Genomic DNA, 27,365 nt, shown 5'->3' on the forward strand with positions numbered 1-27,365 from the left:
GGCTACAGAGGGAAACATCTGTATTTTTTCCATAACTGGGAGTCACTGTAGACTCTGCAGGTAGACTCTGCCCTCATGGTATATGGTGCACACCCATCCAGCATGGTGGTCTCCTCTTGGCGTTGAGTGAAAATACAACTGTATAGTTTCATTTGGAGTCTTTTTTAAATGACATTTTGGAACTTGGTATATAGATTTCAGAAAGTAATGGATGAAAACTTCCTAATTGGCTTGGTTATATTTAATGTCTTTGATGACATTAACCACATCTTTACCCATTATGGCATAGAGGAGGAAAACAAAATTCAAATAAAACTGCCTGATGCAATAAATTCTAATAGAGCCAGTCACCAACTAATCAAGCAACTGAAAAAATGTAGATCTAATTCCTCCATTGTAATGTAGATGTGGTTGAAGCTATAAATATGAGTTAACTTATTGAGAAATGCACTTTTCTCCTTCATTTCTTGCATTGGATTTCAAATTATCCCACTTTAGCAGTTACATAAAACGCTCTACCTTTGCTATGTCCTACTATAGCTAATTGACTCCACTGTATGGTGTGCCAATTTCTAACAGTCTGTGGTTCCCATTGTCAGGCTTTCACAGATTTTCCCCTTACACTATCAAAAGCATAGAAGAATAACTTTAGAAGCATCACATATATATGTATGTAGGTATGCATATATATATACATATATATATTCAAGTAGCTCATAGTTATCTCACTTCTAATAATACTGTATGAGAGAAATAATTCCTATATTTTCATAGGAATGAAATATATCTTTGTATTCTATTGCTCTAAACTCAAGACTCATGATAATTTCACTTCAATCCTTTAGTTTTTAAGGTATAGTTTCTCAGGTCTCAATCAAACCTCATACCTCACAATCAAACCTTCTTTATATTCACTGAGGGGGTGTCCCTCCCCAATCAAGAACTCAGCTATACAGGCATTACTGTCTCCAAGAGTAGCCTTGCACATTAAACTTTGTTTTTTGAAGTCAATTTTTCTGAATTGCCCTGGTTTTGTTTAATTAGTCCATTAGCCTATTCAAATCAGTGCAAACCCCTTTTCACAAGTTCTCTTCTTTTCATGCAGATACACAGATGCCCTCATTCCAGGTAAGTGTTGCCATAGCAGTTCAGTCATTAGGGGAGAGGGTGTGATTTCAATGAAGAGGCTCCCATAGAAATCTTAAAATTTGCAATGATTTCAACATTGCTAATTAGAGTCAGGCCAGGAAGTAATCACCCAACTGGTTACAGTTGCAGTGAAGTCTTAATGCGATTATTAGGGAACAATTACTGATGATCAGGTGGCTGACCTGGTTTATTTTAGGTCATGTAATTTTAAAACAGAAATGGGCCATAGACATCATCTATTAGAGCACTTTTTAAAGTGTAGTGTATGCTGAATGTAGTTCATGAGGTAGTTACAGGATCAGACATCTTGATCTTGGTTGTTAATATTTCCCCACTGCTGTATACTCATCCAGAGTGAAAACAAAGACTAGGGAGGGAAAAAGGGACAACTGATGAAAGAGTTGGGCAAAAAAGGTCATTCAGAGGATGAGAGGGCAGGAAGCCATCTAGAGCTAAGACGGAGCAAGGGTGTTTGACTCCCAAGACTCTGGGTATTGTGAGTTTAGGGGGCAGAACAGAGTGTGAGCATGTGCATGAGTGTGGGTACACATGTGTCCAGGGGAGGGGGCCAGTGGGGGGAGAACAGAGAGGGAAATGTGTTCTGGTGATTTATACTGACTTTGCAGTTCTTTTCTGACAGCTTGAGGTCTCTAGCTGTAGAACTCAACACCCCCAAAAGAGCCATGCTCTATTGAGAGTAGGAGAGAAGAAATCTCGGAAGCCATATGGAATTAGAAATGGGAAGGTATCTAGAATGGGAAATAAACAATAAAGCTTTCAGAGACAGATTGAAATTTTAATTCTCAAACTAGCTCACTAGTTTGCAACTAGGAAATGCAACTAAGAATGGGGGAGCTGCAATTTCCAGAAATCAGCCAGCAGGCTGATGAGATGCTAATGAAACGAGAAGGCTAACCTGCTGTTTGGTGACTAGACTCCTGGAAGGAAACTGGAACACTGGCATTGTCTTCCCAATGTGCAACTGAACTATTCTGAATTTTGGGGCAAGTAAGTCTCCGTCTACTCTGATATAATGCAAGATAACTAAATTTATTATTATCTCTGTGCTTTTAAATTAACAGCCATGTTTTGTATCTTTTTAATATTTATAGTAAACAGCTTGGATTGATGACATTGGTTTTCCATTTATGATAGGGGCAAAAGGTTTCTTTTAAAGTAAATTTATTAAAATTAACAAGGAAAAATTCATAGAGAATTAAAATCAAGAAAAATGTTACATTAAATGAAGTACAATGTAGCAAATAAACAGGAATCCTGGAAGCCACTGATTTGGGCTGAAATACACTTATGGCTATGTAAACTTGGCTCTGCAGTTAGGTAATGAGGATGATGGTTGTACTTAGATCAGTGTTGCTGTGAAGATTAAATGAGCTAAGATATTTAAAGTTCCTAGAATAATATCTGGTATATTTGTATGTTGTTTTTATCTTCGAGCATGAAAATGACAAAAATTATTTCAAATTTCCTGGAAGGTGTGAACCTATTCCCTTAGTCATACACAGTGTTGAAACCAAAGTTACTTCAATAAAGAATAGGATGAGAGAAACATACTTATTTTAAGGCCACAGGGGTAAAAACAAAATGCTAAATGCAAACCACTTTCTTGCTCAAATAGCCGTGTCCACAAAAGTTTAGGAAATACTGGTTGCTCAATATCTCCTCCAGAATTTGGGTCAGAATTCAGTTTTGAGTCCTGCTTCTATCTTCTTGTCTTACCTACATGTTTTAAAATGAGTGTTTTCACTTCTGCTACTTGCAAGACAAAATAAAACACCACTGCATTACAAACTTCATAGCACAAGGAGGAGCATGTCCTGGTGCAGAGCAGTATCACAGAAGGAAAAACAGCCATTTCATTCATGAATCTCATATCTTTTTTTATCATCTTAAAGCATGATGGTTATTACCATTCCTGCTTTTGGGGAGAAACAAAAAAAAGCAAATGAGTGGTGATTGCACAGTAAGAGATAATAAAGACAACAGTGGTGAGTGCCTTCTCTCCCAGTGGTGGATAACTTTGCAATATGGATAACCTACAATCAGCCACCTCATGGATTCGCTGAAAGAATCCTACAATTCTTAACTCTTCATTTGCCACAATAACCACTGGAGCATACATTCTTTGTTTAGTCATTCGATTTTTACAGATTATGTCAAGTATAACTTTCATATCATTTTTTCATTCATTTTCATGTGTACCTTCTGGTTAACATACACACAAGTGAAAATCCTTTTTAAAGAATCTCTCCTAATAACTCATTGTTTAAAAAGGCAATCAGAATATCAACCTCTGTCTTATAAGGCTGGGTGTTTTCTTAAATAAGTTCAGTAATTGTGTCCTTGTTAGGAGCTCCTTAAAAGCTTTCAGAATACACAATTTGAGATAAATAATGCTGATCAGACACCTCCCATGAAAGAAATAATAGAAAGGGATCAAGTGATAAATGAAATGAATGTTGCTCTATCAAAGCAAATGGTGATAAATGGAAGATCAGTGCTCTTGCTTACACTGGCACTTCTGCAAGCTGGTCACAGTATTTATAATTGTGTTTTAGCATTTTGCAGACCAGTCATTTATACTAAGAGTAACATTAAAGTGATAAATAAGGAAGAAGCAGGTTGTCTAATCAGCAGATAAGCAGTGAGGCCACTCTGATCAAAAGGAGAGTCATCCTGTTTCTTCTCCATGTTCATCATTAAGGCCTGGAAAGATCATTTGGTTCAAAGGGAAATTTGCCAAATGTGCAACCACTCAAATTATTTTTTGTATTCTCTTTCTTTTCAAAGTGGAGTTTCCTTTTTATTTTAGCCCTACTTCAAATGATCTATCTTTTACTTGAATCACCTAAGAGAAAGAATTATAGTCAGGCAGTGCTGTAAAAAGAAGTCATTTCTTGTACCTTAACTATTCGGTTTCAAAAATTTAATATTACATACAGACAATCCTGCTGTGACTTATAACTTTACAAGGAAAGCACAGTCAGCAAGCAATATAGTACTGTCTATTGGATTTTAATATTCCATTAAGTTCCTTCTTAGTTAATATTTTATATATCTTATAGTGAAGATTTTTAAGAAAATATATAGGTGTATTTAGTATTAAAAATGTATACTCACTAATAAAATGAATATTCATTAATAAAATGACCCACAATTGATAATGACTCTGTTTAAAAAAATTTTCAGTGATGAAATATTGTAGTTATTTCAGGCAGAGGACTGTATTTTGTTAACGCTTTGGTATCCTGAAGTGATTTTTTTCTGGTTTAGAAAACTTTCCTTTTTACCAAGATCAACAAACTTACTTTCTACTTTGGGGGTTCTCATATGCTCACATTTGTAGACAGTTTTTATATTATGAGCTCGTAGTTTATTTTTGTTTTATTTTTCCCTTGATGTCTGTATTCTGAGAGAAAGGTATCCGGTGACCATTCGCCACTGTTTGTGTACTGATGTTGGATCTCCCACTGGATGCTGTTTTACAATGTTTCCCTTATTTTATTCTAAAGTTTCTTGTTATCTATTGATCACTTACTTGGCTTTGAAACTACCAGAAAGGCAACAAAACTACATAAAACAACCATATAGCATGAATACAAGAGAGTAAGAAATAACAAGGAGGGAAAAAAAGGCAAAACACATAGAAGAAGAAAGGTAAAGACATTAAATAAATAAATAAAGCACCATGATCAACACTTTGGTATAAAAATATGGCATGAAGAGGGTGAGCAAACTACTCTGCCCAGGGACGCACCTGGTTTAACACATTTTTCATGTGTGGGGAAAACATTGAACATGAGATCTACCTTCTTAAAAAACTTTTAAGTGCATCACACATCATCATTAACAAATACAGTACTATTAACTAACACAGAATTAACTAATAATTAGCCATTATTAACTTACATAAGGCCTAAAGTAAAGCTGATTTCTAGAATGTAGTCATGTTGCATAAGAAAAACTTCATACCCACTGAGCAGCAATTCTGTATTTTCCTCTCCCACAAGCCTGGCAATAATCATTCTATTTAATTCTATTTCTTTCTATGAGGTTGACTATTTCACCTGCCTCAAATGAGTGGAATCATGCAGTACTGTCCTGTGACTGACTTCTTTCACTTAGCAAAAGGTAGGTCCTCTAGATCACCCATGTTGCCATGTGTGACAGGATTTCCTACTTTTATTAGACTGAATTGCATTCCACTATGTGTAAATACCATGATCACTTTATTCAATCATCATGAATATTTTTTCTCAAATTTTGTTGATTTATCAAATGTTTACATACCTATATGTAAAATGAGACTCTAATCTTAAATTGGAAAGGTTCAAATTTCGAGTTTTAAATTGGTAAGGATATGGTTTTACTCAAATATAGGCGTCAGAAAATAAAAAAAAACGTTAAATCAAGATTATTTTAAAGATCTTACTAAAAAAAATAAATCTACAGGGTGAGCCTTGTGGAAGTGGAATGTTCTAAAACCAGGTTCCTGTTTCTTCCTCATCATTGAATTAGTAAGACTAAGTGTATTTCTTTGGTTCATGTGTAGGTTTATTTTCCATGCATTTTCTTAACAGTAAATAATTATTAATAATGAATATCAAATTGATTAAAATAATCTTTTCTTCGTTCAGCTTTATTTTTTTGGCAGTGGAGCTGGTACCTTGGCTACACATGGGGAAATGATGACAGGAGAAATGTGGGGCCACCAAATATGACAATAGCACTTTTTCTAAGGGCAACAAGCGGGTTTTACTTACCATTCAGCGTTTTGAGACACCTGATCTCATTGTTCGCACTTGCTCGCTAGAGGCTAAAGTATTACTTTTAAAAGGGGGGTGGAGTTGTGGGAGCATCACCGCGGCTGGGGGGCGCGGGGATGAGCTCAGCAGCTGCAAGTCCTCCCGCTCCACAGCGGAGAGCGGGGCTCCTTCCTCTCCCGGGGTCCCTCCTCTGCACCCCCCACCGGGCTCGGTACCGCCCCCCGGGGCACTACCCACCTGGCTGCCCTGCGGGCTGGGCGCCCGAGGCTTTGCACCCTGGGGCTTCCCGGCTAGAGAGCGTGGCCACCCTCTAACCCCTAGGACGACCGTGAGGTCTGGCGGGGGGCGCACTGTGGACCCGGGCGCACCTCCACGCCCCGAGCGGCCAATGCGGCCAGTAGCTACTGCCCGCCCGCCTGGCCCCTACACCAGCTGCCGGGTTCAGAACTCCCTGGCGGGTGGAGGGATGCCGTGCAGCTCCGGTGCAGGGGGGAGTAGGAAAGGCCTGACCTTCCACCTGGCCGCTTCACCTGCCGGCCCCAAGGCCAACCAGCTGAGACCTCTTCTGGCGCTCCGGAAACAACACAACCCAGGCCTGGCTGGGGGAAGCCAACCTCCTCTATCATCTGGCTTCGGGAAATCCAAAGGATAGTAAAAAGTATAGAACATGATGGAGCTGGAAGGGATCATGCTCAGCGAAATAAGCCAAAAAGAAAAATACCGGATGGCCTCACTCATAGCAGGAATTTAGAAAACCTAAATAAGGGATCAGGAAAAAGACTAATTAATACTAAGTAAAAATCAAAATCAACAAGCAACTATGAACCAGAGACACACTAGGGGGGAGGGAGGAGGGAGTAGGGTCAAAATAAGGGGGGTGGGAATTGTATGGGGAATATAACCAAGATGAAAATGCATACATTGTGGAAAAAAGAAAAATGATGTAAAAATATACAAAATAAAATAAAAAGTATAGATTAGCAAGTAAGTACTTCCAGTGGTCTCCCAGATGACAATGATTACAAACACTGGAAAAGATTCTAGCAAAAGAGCTTTTTGAAATAGACACTAGATGTGGAAGAAAAGGAGATACTCGGCAAGCCAGCAAGAGGGTGACACGGGAGTCTGCCTCTTCTCAGAGCTGGAGCCAGAATGCAAACCACCCACACAGGATTGAACTACACAACATTTTTAAAGAGGCACAGTCCCTGATGAGAAATAAGATTGTGCCATTTTATAGCGGAGGTGACTGTGTGACTGATGAATTTGAAGATGGCAACCAGGTTATCATTCTGAGGCCGACACATGTGAAAACTGGAGTGAAGGTCTTGCAGAAAGCTTGCACCATACACTGTAACCAGAATCTTTGCAGTGCAAAGGATTTGCGAAGACTGCAGCAAAGTGCAGACTTCTCCGTCACTGTCTGAGGCTGCTCATCCTTCCCTCACCAAAGCCAGCCTGTTGCTCTGGGAGATGAACAAGGCCAGAGGCACTCTGGTCACCCACCTGATGGGCAAGAAAAATGAGACCTGCAGGCGCTTGAATGGGTGCCCTGGGGTTGATGGGAGATCTGAACTATGGATGTCTATAGGGGAATAGAAATCAGAAACTATCAAGTAGTAGATGAAGGTATCAACAAATGATTGAAGTGTTTGGATTTAGAATAGCAGATACCACCTGCTTATACAATGTGGGACAGAATCATTCCATTTTAAGGTGTCAGAAGACAAGTGCAGTAGGCCAGTAGGCCCCGGAGCTTTGTAGCTAGTCAGAGCATGCAAGCTGTCAGTTAAGAACCCTAAAACCTTGGCCAGCAGCACTGAGCACCTGTTGGGCACCGAAGCCTATGACTGGCACTGGGTTGTTTCTCTGGAGCCTGAAAGAGCCATTGAGGTGCCCAGGAGGAAACAGCTCACCCTTATCCTACCTGCTAAAGGTGCCACGTTTCTGTAGCTGCTTTCTGAGGATTCAGTTTACAGTGACTTGTTGAATTTCCCAAGTTCTGCTGTGACTACAGACAGATCTTTCCGTGGCTGCCTTCACAAAGGAATTACAGTAGAGCATATTTTTCAAACTCTAGTATATGTTTTTATTTTTAAAAGATTTTTATTTATTTATTTATTTATTTATTTATTTATTTATTTATTTATTTATTTATTTATTTATACAAGAACCAGGGTAAAGGCCAGAAGTGCGGGAGGGTGAGAGGATTCACCAGAGAAAGCGGGGAACAGAACAGGCAGACTGACTGAAACACACTGCTGAGGGGAGCAGCAGGTGTGACAGGAGAGGTCTGCCACACCATGTGGGACCCTCGCTGGCATCAAACCCGCGCTTCAGAGGCTGCGGACAGCTTCACAGCACGGCGCTCAACCGCCTACCCCACCGGGGGAGGCCCTAGTAATAGGTTTTTGAACAACTAAAAATGAGATAAAAAAATAGCCCTGAAACCCTACAAGAGGATAAAAGTGTAGCCCTAAACAAATTTCTTAGCCCCTGTATTTCCCAACTGTTAAAAAGCCCTTGTTAAGCTTTTCTCACCAGATATGTCCTAGAATCATTGGATTGTGGCATCAGAGGTGTTGGGAGCCTCGCCACACCCCGCAATCCTGGCACCTCAGTGTCAAGTTCCTGGGTGCTCATTTTGGCCAAAGCAGTTTTAAGTTTCTCTTGGGGGTTGTCATTGTCAGGTGCACATAACATGTTCTCAGTGGTGCACTGGAGATCAAGGCTGTGCCCACCCTGGGCTCGGCTACTTCATCTTTCTTTCCACATTTGTAAGTCAGATAACAGCATTTCTTTTAAAGAAGTAGTTGAAAACAGATCTTCCCTAAGGTGCTTTTCGCACCCTGAGCTCTGTAGCTGTCCTAGTGGTTCAACAACCCCCATATCCCACCCCCCATCCCTGCCCCAAGCTGTTGCTCTTGGGGCTGAGCTTCCCCAGACCTTTTGTGACCCTTCTCCACTGCTATTTTGACTTTCCCACATGGGTCATTTTGGCCATAGAAATGACCAAATTGGCCTTGATGGAATGTTCAGGCACGATGTTTTCTGTTTAGCCTCTGCTCCAGTTCCTTGTACCTGATTATTCTTGTACCATGAACCTTAGTGACCCTAGATTTCTTTTTTTTTCTTCTGGGGAGATGTCTGTATTAACATGGCTGCTGAATGTAATTTTTAAATTGGACTTATTATATTGTATTGTCTTTTTATGATCTTGCATGTCAAGAATATATAGTGGAAGTAAAGCCCACCTCCTAAAACTGTCTGCCCTTGGGTCTGCATTAAACTGTATAAAAAAGAAAAGAAAGGCTTCACATAGGGAACAATTTCTTCTGCATACCTGCAGCTCCAATAACATTAAGAACTTTGGATACTCAGCATCTGAATAATGCAGCTTTTTATTATACAAGGTTTCCTTGATAAGGAGCAAGAATTAAATTTCAGATTCTGCTTTATCTCTTGCATCTTTGCTATAAGTTGTTTCCAGATTAGTGTCATTAATCATATTTTGTAGACAAAGAAATGAGACACAAAGTAAGAAGCGCTTTTTTTTTAAAGATCTTAAAAGTCTAAGAGACATAAAAGAATATTTTATTTTCCCAGTTTCTAGTTCATGCTAATCTTTTTAAAAAATCCATTGCATAATTTACAACTTGAATAAAACAATAGTAAAAATTGGAAAACAGTATCATTCTTTGTTAGGTTTTCTTTAGTAATAAGATTATTAAAATTATTATAATCACCTGCTATTAAACCAAACTTTTATTAAAGTTATTTTCATTTTAATAATTTGTTGATTAATGACAAAGTCATCAGTATGATTGGAGAAAACTAATAGTTCTACATTGATATATTAATTAATGCAAAGTAAACACCCTCCACTAGGAGACTTTACCAGAAATCCTATTATACACTGCAAATGCTAAAGACATAAGCAAAATGCTTTCTTGCCTACAGCAGTCTACTTTTTCTTAACCCCTCTGGATTGATTATTGAGAAAGAGACTAAATTTTGGTAAAAGGTTAAAGATTTACATGATCTGAGAAACTAGAGTAAGGGAAGATAAGTTTTGAGTCCTAACTTTTCACTAGCCGAAAAAATAATGTGAATGGGATGATTAGTTTACAAGGAATATTCTTTCTGCTATACTACCTAGAAATGTTACCTTTAAAAAATAAGCAGGTTTGCATGATAGAAAATCCTTTAGGTCAAAGAAATGAGGAGAATAATAAAACAGATGCTGAATATGAAAACTCTTGTTTATTTGGAGGCTGGTTTTATGCTACCTATATGTTTATGAATTAAAAACTGACAATAAAATATTAAAAATTGATTTCAAGTGGAAAAACAAGAGCACATTATACTTAAAGTTAGCAGAAGGAAGGATGTAATAAATATTAGAGCAATAATTAATGAATTGAGAAAATAAAAATAGAGAAAAATCACTGAACCAATCATTACTGGGAGAGAACAAAATTGATAGAACATTAGCTAGACAGGCTGAGAAAAAAGAAAGAAAACTAAAGTGTCTATGATGGGGGATAAAAGAGGAGACATTACTACTGACTCTACAAAAATAAAATTAATTACCAGGTAATACTTTGATTAACTACATGTCAACAAATTAGATGAAAGAAGAAATGGGCAAATTATTACAAAAATGAATTAATGAACCTGACTAATAAATAGAAAATCTGAATAGTTGTATAATATATTAAGAGGTTGAATTAGTAATGCAAAACACCTCATAAAGAAAATCTCAGGTCCAAATCACTTTGCTGGTGAAGAATACCCAAAATTTTAAAAACAATAACAAGCACATGTAAACTCTTACAAGAAAAACAAAAGTTGGCAACATTTCCAAAGTCGTTTTATAAAACCAATACTATCTCAATACTAAAACCAAAAACATTGTAACAAGAGCAAAAAGAGACAATAGCTCTCTTATGAATATAGATGTAGAAATCCTCAAAAAATTATACCTGTTCCTCAAATATATTATGTCAATGAGAACAATCCCAGCGAACATTCAACAAAATGATGTATTCCAAGTTTTTCTTATAGGTTTTGTTTAAAGTCATTTCCCAAGAAGTTGTCAATGACATAAGGATTTACTGTACTCCTAGCTGAATCCAGAAACATATAACAAAGATTATATGTGACAAATTCAGAAGTCACTCACAAAAGAGCATATATTGCATGATTCCATTTCTATGAAATGTCAGAATAAGCAAATCGGTAGAGACCCAAAGTAGATTGGTGGTTTTCTAACCAGGAAGTGAACATTTACTAAAGGGCACGGGGTTTCACTTAGGGTGATAAAAAATTTCTAAAATTTCTTGTACTAATAATGGTTGAAAAACTCAGTGAATCTGCTAAAAATTTTTTTATTGTACCTCAATAAACCTGTTTTATATATATATATATATATATATATATATATATATATATGTGAGATCTCTCTCTCCCCTATTTATCTATTTAAGCCCTTAGCATTGCAAGTGTTATTTAAAGGTATTTTTCACATTTGTATCTTCAAATCTCGTTGAACATAGTATTTTATTTCTATTTTATTTTGCGGGCTTTGGCGAGCTTGACAGAGAGTTACTTAATCAGTTTGTACCCCAGTAAACCTCTCTAAAAAACTACATGGGATTTTTGTGAAGACTAAATAAAAGTTTATGAAAGACTCTAGCAACATTGCCAGGATTATAGTAGGAATGATAGTCTCTTTTAATTTTCATCACCAACCATTGACAAGGCGCACTTTTACAGATGAGGATCCAATAGGGTTAGATGAAATGCAGAAGCTCACCAGGTCCACAGTGGGAGAAATAGCAACAGTTTGATACCTGTGTCCATGCTCTTTCCCACTGCATGGTACCCCCTGAGTTTTAACCAAGCAGCAGCTACTTTTACCTTAGAGAGACATGGTAACATGTAGGAATTTAATATTTTAAACTATTTCTTGACTTAAGCAAGTAATTTGTCATGCATTCGAAGTCTTTTCAGATGGGATCTATGTTATTTTTTTGTAATTTAAATTCCTTGCCTATCTTATCTCTTTCCTTTGAATGATTTATCCAAAAAGGGAAATTTTATTTTGATTTTATCCAAAGGAAAGGAACCCTTGGATTCTTTCTTAAAGGCAGAAGAGTAGATGAATATGAAGAGTAGATTGGCACTTTATTGACTATTGATGAGGTCCTATGTTTCCAAGATGCAGAAAATCCCCCCTTTGAGTTCTTTCTGTCATTGCCTTTGAGAAAAATATGTCACAGAGATCTGGGCAATTGAGAACTTTTATTTCATTACTTTAATGAAGAGGTTTAGTATAGAGCACTATTTAGACATTATCCCCATTTTGACCAATTTATAAATTATATATAATTAATTTAATTTAATTTATAATGATTTAATTTATAGAATACATATTAATATATTAAATAATATCTATAGAATAAATTTATTTTGTCTGCAATGCACTGTGTGGTTCCTTATGGAATCCCAGGCAGTGGCTGCTACAGATGTACACCCAAAAGCATTTCATGAGTTGCTGTTCCAGAAAGAAAATAACAATTTTATTATTAAAATCATAGTACATACTTTTCAAACCAGAATTATGCTTTTTTGCTGAGTTGGGTCATCAGTGGAAGGTATGTAACATCCATCTTGTAACCAACATTAGGCTGACCCTTTACTTAATAGCTGGGGAATCCAAATAGGAAAAGAAGAAGTCAAACTATCACTATTTGCAGATGATATGATAATATACATAGAGAACCCCAAAAACTCCACAGAAAAACTAATTCAACTCATCAATCAGTTCAGTAAAGTGGCAGGATACAAAATCAACACGTAAAAGTCAGTAACCTTCCTATACACAAACAATAAATCTGAATAAGAGGAAATCAAAAAAACCATCCCTTTTATTATCGAAACAAAAAAAATCAAATACTTGGGAATAAATCTAACAAAAGAGGTAAAGGACCTATACAAAGAAAACAATAAAACACTGTTAAAAGGAATAGAAGAAGACGCAAAGAAATGGAAAAACATCCCCTGCTCATGTATTGGAAGAATAAACATTATTAAAATGGCCATCCTACCAAAAGCAATATACAGATTCAATGCTATTCCAATAAAATTTCAATGTCATTCTTCAAAGAAATAGAACAATTATTGATGAAATTCATATGGAATCACCAAAAACCCCAAATAGCCAAAGCTCTCCTGAAAAAAGAAAAAGGGAATGGAGGCATCACACTCCCAGACTTCAAACTATACTGCAAAGCCATAACCATCAAAACTGCATGGTATTGGAACAAGAACAGACACACAGACCAATGGAATCTAATAGAAAATCCAGAACTAAACCCACAGATTTATGGTCAACTAATCTTTGACAAAGGAGCAAAGAATATGCATTGGAGCAAAGAAAGGTTGTTCAATATATGGTGCTGGGAAAACTGGGTCACTACATGCAAAAGAATGAAGCTTGACTACTACCTCACACCATACACAAAAACCAACTCAAAATGGATTAAAGAACTAGACATAAGACCTGAAACCATAAAATACATAGAAGGAAATATAGGCGAAACACTACATGATATGCACATCAAAGACATCTTTACAGACACATCACCCAAAGCAGTGATAGTGAAGGCAAAGCTAAACAGCTGGGACTACATTAAAGAGCTTCTGCACAGCAAAAGAGACAATAACAAAAACAAAGAGAAACCCCACCGACTGGGAGAACATTTTTGCACACAACACTAATGATAAAGGACTGATCACAAAAATCTGCAAAGAGCTGATGAGACTCAGCAACAACAAAGAAAATAATCCAGTCAAAAAATGGGCAGAAGAGCTAAAAAGAAACTTCTCTGAAGAGGAAATGCAAATGGCCAACAGGCATATGAAAAAATGTTCAACATCACTTGCCATCAGGGAAATGCAAATCAAAACACAGTCTATGAAGGGTGGGGGGTGGGGAGGGGAGGGATTGGGGTCAAAATAAGGGGGTCGCAATTGTATGGGGAATATAAAAATAAAAAAAATTATATTAAAAAATAAAATAATATGGGTGGTGTGTTGATTATTATATATTTATAACCATAGGTTTTAATAAGCAGTATTATATAGCTTATAATATTTTAATGACCAAGATATTTGAGGGTTTCAGTAGTTTATGATACTGAAACTTAATGAGTGGGATAATTTTCTGCAGCCTCCCTTTCTCTCATATAGAAATTTCTATTCTCTATCTCTCATTGTCACTACCTCAGCAGAGCAGTTGTAAGAAATTATTATTTGGGTGGGGAAATAAGAATGATGTTGTTCAAGGGTCCAAATTTGCAATGAGTAGAAAATAAGTAACAGATGTCTAATGTACAGTATAATGAATATTGACAATAACATATTACTACAGTTATCACTATAATGGAAATCATAATATACATACATCATAACATAAATCTGAAGGGTGTGATTTTATACCTCTAAATCACATGCTGTGTTGCAAACCAATGTTATCATAATTAAAAAAAACCAGAAGTAACATATTGTATACTCTAAATTTAATAGTCATATATTGAATTTATTCAATAAAGAAGAAAATAATTTTAAATGTTAACTGAGAAATGCAGAACACAATATGATATGTGTTAATTGTATATTAGTGTGCAAATGTGTCTGTGCATGACAAGGCTGAATTTGCAATAAGTATAAATACACATTCTTCATTATTTAAAAAAAATAAGAACCTAAGCAGAGCCATTCAAAATTTTGTCCAAAAAAGCTGCATATGAGGTAATTTAGTAAACTGAGCAAAACCTCCACAAGACCCACAACAAGCCCAATATACTGGAACTTCCAAAAGCTGCTGATAAAAGAGAGGTTGTTGAAAGCAGCAAGAAACAGCTCATCATGTCTATACTCATCTTGAACTACTAAACTACGATTACCAGTTGATTTTTCATCATCAACTTTGGGAACCAGAGGGCAGTGAGAAAACATATTTAAGTCAGTGAAACAAACAAAAACCTGTCAGCTGAGAATTCTATATCCAGTAAAACTGCCTTTGAAAATGATGGCAAAATTAATATATTCAAAGACAAACAAAAGATGAAGAACTTACTTTCCACTAGACTTGCTCTGTAAGAAATACTAAAGGGGGTGCTTTGGTTGAAATGAACAGATCCTACATAGTAAATCATAGGCATGTGAAGAAAGATTTTTGATAAGGCTAAACAAATGAAAATGTAAAAACTAATATTGTTGTAATACTGATTTTAATTATACTTTATTTTCTATGTACTACAAAAGAAAACAAAAATAATTATGAATCTGTTATTTTATATGTAAGATATATTTTGTGAAACCAATAACGTAATAGGATGAAGTAATATAGGAATGGAGACTTTTTGTATGCAACTGAAATTAAGTTGCTATAACTCATTAGATTGATGTAACTTTAGGATGTTATATATATCCCTGCAGTAATCATAAATAACTATTAATATACACAAAAAGAAATAAGAAGGGAATTAAAATGTGCCACTATAAAAAATCAACTAGACACAATGGAGGAGAGTAATGGAGGAAATAAAGGGGGAAAAAGCTATATAAATCATACAAAAAATGTCAAATTGGAAAAACTCTTGTTAGTAATCACTTTAAACATAAATGAATTAAACACCTTAAAAAACAGAGATTGGCAGAATTTGTTTTTCATAAACTTGTTGACATTTATTGAACTGTGCACATAAAATGGGTACATTTTACTATATATAAAGGATACTTAATAAAGTTGACTGAGAAGGAACAATAACAAAAAGCTTGCTCATGCATTGGCTTATCCTGTTACTTAATTAAATTATAAACGAGCCCCAACTATAATATAAACAGTGAAGTGTCAGCCTCTTGGAACTACAGAAGAGGCACAGCAATGATCTACCTTAACAACAAAAGGAATCCAGAATATAGTGACACATCCTGTCAAAATAAGTGAGCACAATTACTACATCATGATCAAATCTGCTCTCAGGCTGAGCATATTTGTGGAGTCAGATATTGGATTGGGGCTCTCTGTTCTCTGCAGTTCAGTAGGATAAAAGGTCAAGGGATGGTCTTAGTCTAAGTGTACAAATTCATGCTTTATTCCCTCATGAGAGAGTGGTATTTGTGCTGAGCATGAATGCCTATCAGTTGAAGGCACTGACCTCCCGGAGACTGTGTATTAGTCTCCAAATATAAGGCTCCCTCTTTACCTCAGATTTGTTTTGTCTATAGTCCAGTCAATACAAATAAAACTCGAAGTCTTTCTGGTCCTACCAAAGTTTGAATTGTTATGTTGTCGTGATTTTATGAAATTTAGGCCATCAGGTAAGCATTACATATGACACAATATAGACACACCCCAGGCAGCTTATAGCACTTAAATTTTTTTTGTTTTGGTGGTATCAATCATGGTTTACATTTCTTCGTAGTGCTACAGAGAATATTTTTAAAAATTATGGTCAATGGAGAAGTAAAATATCTTGTAAAACAACAGCAGCAATACGTAATGCTTTTCATAAATGCCAGCTTTCCTAATACTGCAATGTCAAGCTCAATTTTACTATTTTTTTCTTCTCAGGGCTTCCCAGTCTGCCCCTGACCTGGGGTCTATGAGGGAATAATGACCAGTGAACTTTGTAGGCTCTGTTGTGCCTCTAGAACTGGTATTACTTGTTTTAAGTGAGTGGGCAAAACCAAGGAACTCTGAGGCTACCCTATTGACAAAATCTGATCAGTTTTCTTTCCATTTCTATTTCCTTTACACTGGCTCATGGAGTGACTACTGTCTATCATGGCTGACAAGCAAAAGTTGAGAGATTTTTTTCTTTTGGTGTATTTTCCTAACTTTTAGTTTTCTAACTTCTTCTTACTATTATTATTATTATTTTACTCAATATTGATTTTGATGATTATATAAATTTCGATCTGTGCAATTCCTCCAAGTTGACTCTGAACATAAAGAAATGTCCTAGGCTTACTATTTAAAAAATGCGTATTTCTGTAATTTTTTTCCCTCCACCAAACCACGTGTGACCATACTCTATCTGCCTCCTCCCTCACTCCCCGCTCTCCCTTATTCCATCTGGTAACCATTATCTTCCCTTTGCTGAGTTAAGTTTTATTTCTTCTATTGTTTTTGGTTTAATTTTATTTTTAAGATTTTCACTATGTCCTTTGAGATGACTGCCTTTCCTTGAAGTTCTTGCTATGAATATATGTATTATGTGATTAATATTCAATCTAAATTTTCCCCTACAAGTCATTCTATTGAAAAAATTTGTGTGGTTCTAATGCAAGTCCTAACGATTTTTCCTAATTTTAATTCTATTTCTAGCAAAGCATCATGCCAGTTATACAATTAGTTCCTCACTTCAGCCATGCCCATCAGATACATTTGATCTTATATCCTATTCAGCTTCAAATTTGTTTTAAAAAAGCTTATTTGGCTGCCTAAATTGTTTCACAAACTTGAGTTTGAAAAACAAATCACACAGTTCAAAAGGCATTAGTGAATTTGTCAAAGATGATGAGATTTTGGTACATATTTCTCTTTCCTACTCAAATCTTAGCAAAAAAGCACGAATTTAATGCACACAAACCACTGCCAACTGACATTCAGGATTTGCTTCCCTGAGTACCGTCCAATTCACCATATGTCAAGATATTTCTATGTATTAATCCCAATTATGTGATAACATCTATTCATATTGCTCAACAAGCAGTTCTGTGGGAAGAGAAGTCACATTTTGTAATCCAATTGACCGCAAAAACAACTATTCATGTGAAAATAGTAACAAAATGTGTGATGACTTTGTAAGTCAGCAAAGTTTAAAAATTTTTATTATGGGAATCATTGCTTTTCAGCAAATCATGTTTCTATGTTTTTACTTTTCGAGGGTCTACACTTTAGAAGGTCATAAATAATGGTAACAAAAGTAGAATAGCATCGATTTACTTCAAGAGAAAAGAAAATTAATACCCAAACTATGGGCCTGCCTTCACTAATGAGGAATAGTTAGGAAGGATGGTATAGATTTTTTTAAATGTATATGCAATAAATGCCTTATTTATACACTGTGGCATAAAGCTTATAGAGGCAGTAAAAATCAGAAGGGAATGTATTTTCTTTTTTGCACTTAATGTCAGTCTCTAAATTATAAGACCCCAAAATAAAACCAATGAATCAACATCACAAGAAATGAAGTGGGAGTGGGAAACAATCCTTTCCTCTGTTAACAAGGTAAAATTCTGTAGAAGCACTAAATGATGAACTGAGCTTTGTTTCCCCCCCGGAAATATACCTACTACATTCTGTTCAATTTTAAGAAACTCTTGAAAGGGATACTCATTTATATGTCTTGTTGGGTATCTACACCTGAGGTAAATTAAGATGCACGAACTTATATTTTTATATGCATAAACTATATATTCATTCATAATAAATTTCAAAAAAATTACAGAATGTCCCCAAACTAAATACAAGAAAATTTATAATTTAATCTTCTCATCATTAAACATCAACAAACTAAAGGGACAATTCAGGTTCTAAGGAAGACGATAATAGCCACTATTATATTATGGGAAAATAATAAGTATAACAGCATGATGAAAGAAAACAGCCATTTAAAAAAATAAAGGTATCTCTCCCTGGTGGCGCAAGGGTTAAGACACAACCTATGAAGCTATCCGCAGCTACTACATTACGAGTTCGATTCCCAGTCAGCCAGGGAGCAACCTACATGGCGCAGCAGACCTCTCCTGACTTGCCCACTGCTCCCCTCAGCAGTGTATTTCCCTAGATCTGGCTGTTCTCCCCACTCTGTATCTGGTGAATCCTCTCACCCCCCCACCCGCCTCGGCCTCTGGCCTGTACCCCAGTTCTTGTATGTATAAATAAATAAATCATTAAAAAAATCGTTAAAATAAATAAAAAATAAATAAATCATATAAATGATTTTATATCTTTAAAAATCAAGAGATATCTCTATTGCAAATCAAAAAAGGAGCAAATGCAAACTGACTGAAAGAACAAATAGAGAGGGAATTAAAATCATAAAGAATAATATTCTTGAAAATTGGTTGATGTATATGGAAATCTTTACAAATTACTTGGTTTCAAGAAAAAATAAGGTAACCAAAATTCAATTCAAGAAATAGAAAATTTGAACCAATTTTTGAAATTTGCCAAAGACCATGAAAAAAAAATTGTCAAAAAATGTCCTCTAAAAGAGTCTTTTCAGTGTAATGGTTTCCTTCCAACTAAACTTGTAGTTTTAAGGACCAGAGCATAAAGAATATGAAAGAACTACTCATAACCTAATTGAACACAGAAAAGAAACTATTCTAATTTATGGATGTGGTTGTTAAAATCTTAAATAACACATGAAGCTGAAATCTAGCTATTCTATACAGTCAGGTAGATTTTTGTTGAGGATTTTTGCAATTTCACTTTATGCACATCAGGGATATAAGTCTACTTTTCTCTTTTTTGTATTGCCCTTGTTTGGTTTTGGGATCAGAGTAACGTTGGCCTCATAGTATGTGTTTGGGAGTTTTTCATCTGCTTCAATTTTTTGAAGAGCTTAAACAGGGAAGGTATTAGGTCTTTTTGAAGGTTTTGTAGGACTCATTGGAGAAGCCATTTAGCTTGGGCTTTTGTTTTTAGGGAGACTTTCTATTATTCTTTCAATTTTTGTGCTTGTGATTGGACTGTTTAAATTTTCTATTTTATACTGGTTCATCCTACATTGCATGATTCTAAAAATTTGTCCGTTTCTTTTTGGTTGTCCAGTTTATTTGCATAGAGACATTTGCAGCAGGCTGATATAATCCTTAGTATTTTTACAACTTCTGTTGCAATTTCACCTCTTTCATTTTTGCTTCTATTTATTTGGATTTTTTCTCTTTATAAACCTAGCTAAGAATTTGTCAATTTTGTTTTTTGTTTTTTTAAAGAATCAACTGTTGGTTTCACTGATATTTTGGACTCTTTTTATGCTTTCTATTTCATTTATTTCTGTTCTAATTTGTATTATTTCTTTCCTTCTACTCATATTCAGATTTGTTCCTTTGCAAGTATCTTCAGCTGTAGAAGTAGATTCCTTATTTGAGATTTTTAAATTTAATTTTATATATTTTTTACATAATTTTTCATTTTTGCACAATATTTGAGATTTTTGTTGCTTTTAAATTTGTGGGCCTATATTGTTCAGAAGCAATTAGTTTCCACTTGTTTTGGTTTATTATGGGAATCTTTTTGTTGCTAATTTCTAGTTTTATACCACAGTGATCTGAGAAGACAAGAGAGACAATTTCTATTTTCATATGTTTTCTGATACATGTTTTGTGTCCCAGCATATTATCTATTCTTGCAAATGTTCCATATGTACTTGAGAAGAAAATGTACTCATTTCTTTGGGGATGGAAAGCTCTGTAAATATTCAATAAATCCAGCTGATCCAATACTTCACGTAAGGCCTTTGTTTCCTTGTTAATTCTCTGGATGATCTAGTTCTTCGTTTCAGTGGTGTGTTGAGGTCTCTGACAATAATTGTATTTTTGTTAATATGCTGTCTTAGCTTTCTTAGTAGTCGCTTTATATATCTAGTTACCTCTGATAGGTCCATGAATGCTGATAACAGTTATATCTTCTTGATGAATTGTTCCTTTGATCATCCTGTCCATCTATGTCTCTGATTATCTTTTTTGATAAAGATAAAGTCTAGTTTATCTAGTTTATCCAGTGTGAGAATAGCAGGTATTGCTTTTCTCTCTGGATCACTGGCTTGTGGCACCTTGCTCCCAGGTGCCTTTTACTTTTACTTTGTTTTTGTCTTTCAGTTTTAAATGGGTTTCTTGTAAACAAAGCATAGATGGTTGAAACTTTTCAGCCCATTTGTCATTTTGTGTCCTTTTATTGATGAGATCAGGCCATTTATATTTAGGTTAATTATTGATATGTACTGTATCTATCAGTCATTCTGTTTTTAAAACATTTTTTCCTACTGTTTCTTTTTTCATTTGTTTCTCTCATTTGGAGGCTTTCCTTAGTGATTAATTTTCTCCATTTGTTCTTCTATGTGCCTCCATTCTAGATTTTTGGTTATTGGTTACCATGGGGGTTATATTTATTTCATTATGTCTAAAAAGTCTTTTATGAACCGGTGTCAGTTCTCCACCATTTAACTCTACAGGTTCTGTCCATTTCTTCCTCCCCTCTGTGTTTTAATACTGACTTATAATATTCACACATGGGCTGCAGATTTTGTATTCATTCCTCTTGTCGCTCAGGGATTGTGCTTCAAGATTTCTTTTCCAGTAGAATTCCTTTCAACACTTTTTCTAGGACAAGTCTGGTGGTGATAAAGTCCATTAGCTCCTGTTTGTTTAGGAAAGCCTTTATTTCACCCTCATATTTGAATGATAATTTTGTGGGACAAAGTATTCTTGACTGGTAGTTCTTGTCTTTTAGGTTTGTGAATACATCATTCTATTCTCTTCTTGCCTGGAGGGGAGACTGGGGTGAGGAAAAGCCTAATTTGGATGTTTTCATAAATTATCTTCATCTCATGGCTTCCTGAAATTTTTTTTTTCTGTGTGTCTTGGTGTAGATCATTTTGTATTTAGGAAATTGGGTGTTCTGTTTCTTGGACATCAGTGCTTATTTCATTTCGTAGGTTTGGGAAATTTTTAGCTATTATTTTGTTGAAAAGTGTCTCTCCTCTCTTCACCTCTGATTACCCACGATGCTTATGCTCCCTCTTACCTGAGTGTGGTATTGCTCATAGAGTGTACTCATTTTTCCTATGTCTTGTTTCTCTCTTTTCCTAACTGGGTGATTTGTGTATGTGCATCTTCTTTTTCTGAAATTCTTTCTTCTGCCAGATTATTTCTATTAAAAGCACTTTCTATATTTGTCTTCATTTTACTCAGAGTCTCTTTTTGTGTTCTTTTAATATTTTCAATTTCCTTGGAGAAGAACTCTCTTTGTTCCTGGATTTCCTTTTTCAGATCTTACACCTGCCTATCTGCCTTTGACTGACCTCCCCAGTATCTCATCTATCATTTTAATATCGTCATTTTAAAGTCTTTGTCTGACTGGTCCTCTATTTCTGTATCCTTTATATATGACTCAGAACTTCTGTTCTCGTTTTTCTTTTCCATCTTGTGTTCAATTTCTTTGCTTCTTAGGCATGTATGTTGCCTTATTTGCTTTTTTGTGGTTTGGGCCATGCTGGGTTAGTTTTGTTTCTCTTCTAAGTTTACCCTGGCATGAGATAGGGGTAGGAGGGGGGCCTGGGGATTAAATACTTAGTGGCTTTTTTGGTCAAGGACTGATGTTTGTCTCCTCTGCCTCCTCTCCTCTCTCCACAGCAAGTTCCATTTAGTGTTTCAGTTGTCCTGACTTGCCACACTCTCCCTTCTACTCTGTTCTGCTTCCAACTGTGATCCATGAAGCTTGAATCTCCTGGCAAGGTGGGCTAGGTGCAGTCCACAAGGCTCACACCGGGGTCAGTTGGGCCTGGCAAACAGGAGGCACCCAATCGGGCTGTATGCCCCATTCTCCAGCTATGACCAAGGACAACGATCTCCACCAGTCACCACCGCTGCCACCTTGCCACTAGAGACCAAGGCTGCAAGTACCACATTCCCTCTGATATTTTCCAAGGGAGTGGTGAATTCTCCCTCACCAGTCCTTCCTTCTGCTAATGGGTCTGTGATGGAGCCTGGGCTGACTCTTCTTCTTTTTATTTTTTAAAAATTTAATTTTTACATCATTATTTTTAAACAATATTTGCTTTCTGCCACCCCCCCCCCCAGGTAGAGTCCCTATAGAATTCCCTTCACCATCACCACAGTCTCCTGTGCTCCTCCCTCCCTCCCTCTGATACCTCTTCTTCCTCCTCCCCTACAGGATGTCTCTGATTTATAATTGTCTGTTTTTGCTTTGTTGTGTTTTGTGTTTTTTTTTTTTTTTTACACTGATGTCTTATTTGGGTCACCTATTTCCTGCTATAAGTGAAACCATCCAGTATTTTTATTTTTCCTTCTGGCTTATTTCACTGAGCATAATTCCTTCCAGCTCCCTCCACGTTGCTGCAAATGGCATGAGTTTATTTTTTTGATTGCTGAATAATATTCCATTGTGTATATATACCACATCTTCTTGATCCAGTCTTCTATTTCTGGGCATTTGGGTTGTTTCCAGGTTTTACCTATTATAAATAGTGCTGCAATAAACATACAGGTATACAGGTGTTCTTTTAAATCAAAGTTTTTGTGTCATTTGGGTAGATTCCTAGGAGTGGAATTGACTCTTCTTGACGACTCTTTGATCGCTTCTTGCAGGGAGGGGAGTAGGAGGAGAGCTATCCTTGCACTGGTTGTGAAATCCTCAATGTCCCAGGCTGGATCTATGATTGTGTGTAACCTCATTCCATTTCTGAAATATCCCTCCAAGGAAATTTACCATGCCTGAAACACCCGAGAGGGCTGTGGAAACCTGACCCCTGGCCATGGTATCTACCTTCCCAGCCATGCTCCTCTTTGCCTCTTCCAGTTCCTTCCCAGCAACAAACCACCAGCTTTAGTGTAAGTCCTCCATGGGAAAGTCCTGGAATTCTCCCAGGGAACTTGTAAATCTTCCAGAAAGAAAGTTTATTTTATAGTTCTAAATGCTATCTGCAACACTTTTAATATTTAACTTTGAACTAACATAACTTGTTTACCGAATATTTTATTTTAGCATTTGGGTACTATAGCCTAAGTACATATATTCAAATTTTGGACCTAACACTTACTAGTTTTGGTAAGGTATTTAAATTCCCCAAGCTGCATTTTTCTCATTTGTAAAAATAATAATTTTATATCTCATATATGGTTAAACACAGAAAAGACTTAGAATATATGGCACAAAGAAACAATAAATATTGACTACTTTTTTTAATAAAAAGGCCAACCACATTATGGAAGACATTTGGTTGAACTTAAGATTGCCCAGGGGTGTGCCTAACTATGGATTTCCTATGAATTTATTATCATTTTTATTTGTGAATCCCTTTAGTAATTTCTTGTTCTTTTTATTGTCATGAAATATTATGGGATTCAGGGTCTCTCTGGTAGCACAGGGGTTAAAGTCTCAGCACGATCATGTTATAGCCAGCCATTGCAGCATGAGAGCATGAGTTCAATTCCTGGCCAGGGAGCTAACCTACATGTAGAGCAGCAGACCTCTCCTGTCTTGCCCGCTGCTCCCCTCAGCAGTGTATTTCAGTCAGTCTGCCTGTTCTGTTTCTGGTGAATCGTTTCAACACCCCCCACCCCCCACCTCTGGGCTACACCCCAGTTCTTGTATACTAAATAAATGATTTTTTTAAAAAAGAAATATGGGATTCAAATTGAAGGTCATTTCCTCCTAACCACTGACCTTCTTTGACCTATTGGCAACAGATCTTTATTAAGAATGAGGTTGAGAGCAAAATGTGAAACTCAGCCTGACAGTACCTTGTAGTGATGCTGCAATAAGACTGACAGTTTATTATGCATGCTGAGGTAGGATGGCAGATTACTCCTGGTAGGAGAACTACCTACACTAATCCAGGCCTCAGAAGATTTCAGTTATTTTGGTTTCAGACATTTATTTTGAATTTACTACATGGCTAATGATGGTGATATTACATTTATTTTTTAAGCTGATAGCTATACCTTCAAGCAAATGATCAATGTCAAACAAATCACTTAGCTGACTAAAAGGATATTGCTTATAGGCTTTCTACTACCTGAAGCAGAAGAGAAAAGAATAGGATTAGGATCTAAAAGAGATTTGATGGCTGTCATTTCCACAATAGGAATGTTGACAGGTGGAATAAATAACTTCTGGAGAGCAACTTGTTAAACTGAGTTAAAAGAAGATCTGTATGGGCATGGCTGAGCCTGATGCTGCCTGCCAATCTGATTATATTTTATTACTCAGCTGAACTGTATTCCATGATTTGGTTTGTGGTTATCTAAAGGGGTCACAAGCTGCAGTAGCTCATATTTCCTGAACATATTTTGGCAGAAATTGTGAATTGTTTTAAGAGAATGCCAACTAGTGTCAGAGATAAAGACAAAGGGCTTCTTTATAGTTATTTACCATTATCAAACTACCAACCCAGGAAAAGCAGGTAGCCTCCTTTGTGGGATTCCAGGGTACATTCAAAGTACATTCGGGAACATCAGAGAGTCAGAAAATGTCATCTTTACCAGGAAACCAAATTTTACATATACAGGATTTATATATAAACACCAAGAAGGCCTCTCATTAAATTCAGTTCCTCTGGGTAATTCCACATTGTATTATTTTGAGATTTCCATTCTTATTTAATTTCAGCAGCCTCTCCTGGGTATTGTCATCATTCACTTTTTGTGTATTTCTAAAATTATTAACTCAAGTCTTTCATTTCTCCAACTACCTTATTCCCATATGGGCTTACTGTTTTCCAATTCTTTAACTTCTCTTTTTTTGTCCCAATATATGTCTCCTCTTGGCTTCACATATTGACCTGTCCAAAGGCAATCTCATAGCTAACTAGTTTTTTTTTACCTTCTTATTAGCACCATCAATCCCTTAGCCTTCAGCCTTCAGCAACAATTGTCCTCCCTTGGGTCAAGTTAACCATGCTCCCACTCTTTCCAATACCGAGTTGCTAATATGTCGCAAGACCCATATGCCAAACCTTCACCATCTTCTCAAATTCTTCCATATTATATTGCCTGCATATTCTCTCATAAATACATCTAGTCTCAAAAAAAATCTCTTTCCTCCCAAAGAAATTAGATATTATCAGGATTCAATGCTTTCAATTTAGAACCCACCTCCTCTGATTTACCTTTGTAAGGAACTACTTAGCAGTGTGATTTAGATGGGAGTCACAGGGGCAGTGAAGCCTCCTTGTACCATTAGTACATTACTATTCATGGAGTTACAGCTAAGAGAGGGAGAAAGATCATCAACTGGGTAACAAGCAGTCCTATTGTACCAAATAAGATGAGTGTTGTAGGAAATGGTGTTCTGAGATTGATGACAACGACAAGGAAAAATCACATAAGAGAGGTAAGGAGACCCTCTCTGAGGAGAAACAATTAAGCTGACAGCTGAAGATTGGAACATGTCCACTACACAAAGAGAAATGAGGAGAGGTTCAGGAGGAGATACCTTGTTCAAATTAAGTGCCATAACTGGACAAGAGTGTTGGAAGCTGGATTTTGGCCCACTCTTCTTCAATGACAACAGGAAGGGTTATCCCTGGCTCTTCCTCTCCCATGACACTGTGTACACCTACTTCCATGTTTTTCCACTAGACTAGCAGTTACCTGAGGATAGGGGTACACACTTAGTATATATAAGTGCATACTTAATATATTTAAGTGATAAATAATAAAAGAAATGCTTATTAAACCATTTAGTGATTACTTATCCTTATTGGTATTGCCCATCTACTTTGGGGGGGTGGCTAAGATTTTGGTAATTTCAAACAATGTCTTCCCATTCTGTGTGGTCACTTCCTGTTCCTCGGCTTTCTTTTATGTGGTTGGTCTAATGAATTTGTGCAGTCAACTGCTGATCATCTAGGTGTTAATGAGACTTAGGGGCTGAGGTTTCTATGCTATGTTAGCACAGTTTCAATATTTTCCTGTCACTGCCAACTATTGGGTTTATATCAAACAGGTGCTAATTAACATCAAAATTTGGCCGAGAAAATATTGAGAAATGGTAGATTTTTCTTGGGAGACTTATGAATATGCATGTTTGAAACTGCTCTTCCTTCAAAGTGGCCTCCTGGAGAGAATACTAAACTGGAAGGTCAAAGCCCTAAGTTTTATTCTTGACTTTGCCACTCACTCCCTCAGTGACCTTGGACAAGTTGCTTAGCCACTCTGCAGGTAACTGTTTCTTTGTTGATAAAGATGTGAGTGATGATAGCCGAAACCACCTTCCATATAAGGAAGTTGTGAAGATTAATGAGATACTGTTTATAAGGCACTCTGAACTCTCTGAAGGAAAGGCACTGTATAAATACAGAGTGTTGCTATTGTTATTCAACAGGATCTATACTGCAAATTCTTTGTACATTTCTCAAAACCTGGGGAGAGTGAGAAAGTCAGAATATTTGGATTATTTCATATGATATGCATCTGCTTCCATTTCCAGTAAAATGTCCACTGAGTTTGTCTCTATCCTATTTTTTATAGGAATAAAATAGTTATTTGAAATTAAGGAAGACACAATTTTTTAAAAATTCAAATGATTTTAGAGAAAATCATCATTTGTGGTCCTGGGAGAAAGGGGAATTATTTAAGACTGAGAGCATAACCCTGATTTTC

General features: G+C 36.3%; 1 long non-coding RNA gene across 1 annotated transcript; it reads left to right on the forward strand.

The window, feature by feature from the left end:
- Window positions 1-2,093: 2,093 nt before the first annotated feature.
- On the forward strand, window positions 2,094-27,266 carry LOC129145780 (uncharacterized). Its single transcript, XR_008551820.1, has 3 exons — window positions 2,094-2,157; window positions 5,221-5,298; window positions 27,234-27,266. It is a non-coding gene; the product is annotated as an uncharacterized LOC129145780 (long non-coding RNA).
- The last annotated feature ends 99 nt before the right edge of the window (window positions 27,267-27,365 follow it).

The sequence above is a fragment of the Talpa occidentalis genome, unplaced genomic scaffold (genome assembly GCF_014898055.3).
Source record: "Talpa occidentalis isolate TD23 unplaced genomic scaffold, MPIMG_talOcc4v2.1 talOcc4.14, whole genome shotgun sequence".
Lineage (NCBI taxonomy): Eukaryota > Metazoa > Chordata > Mammalia > Eulipotyphla > Talpidae > Talpa > Talpa occidentalis.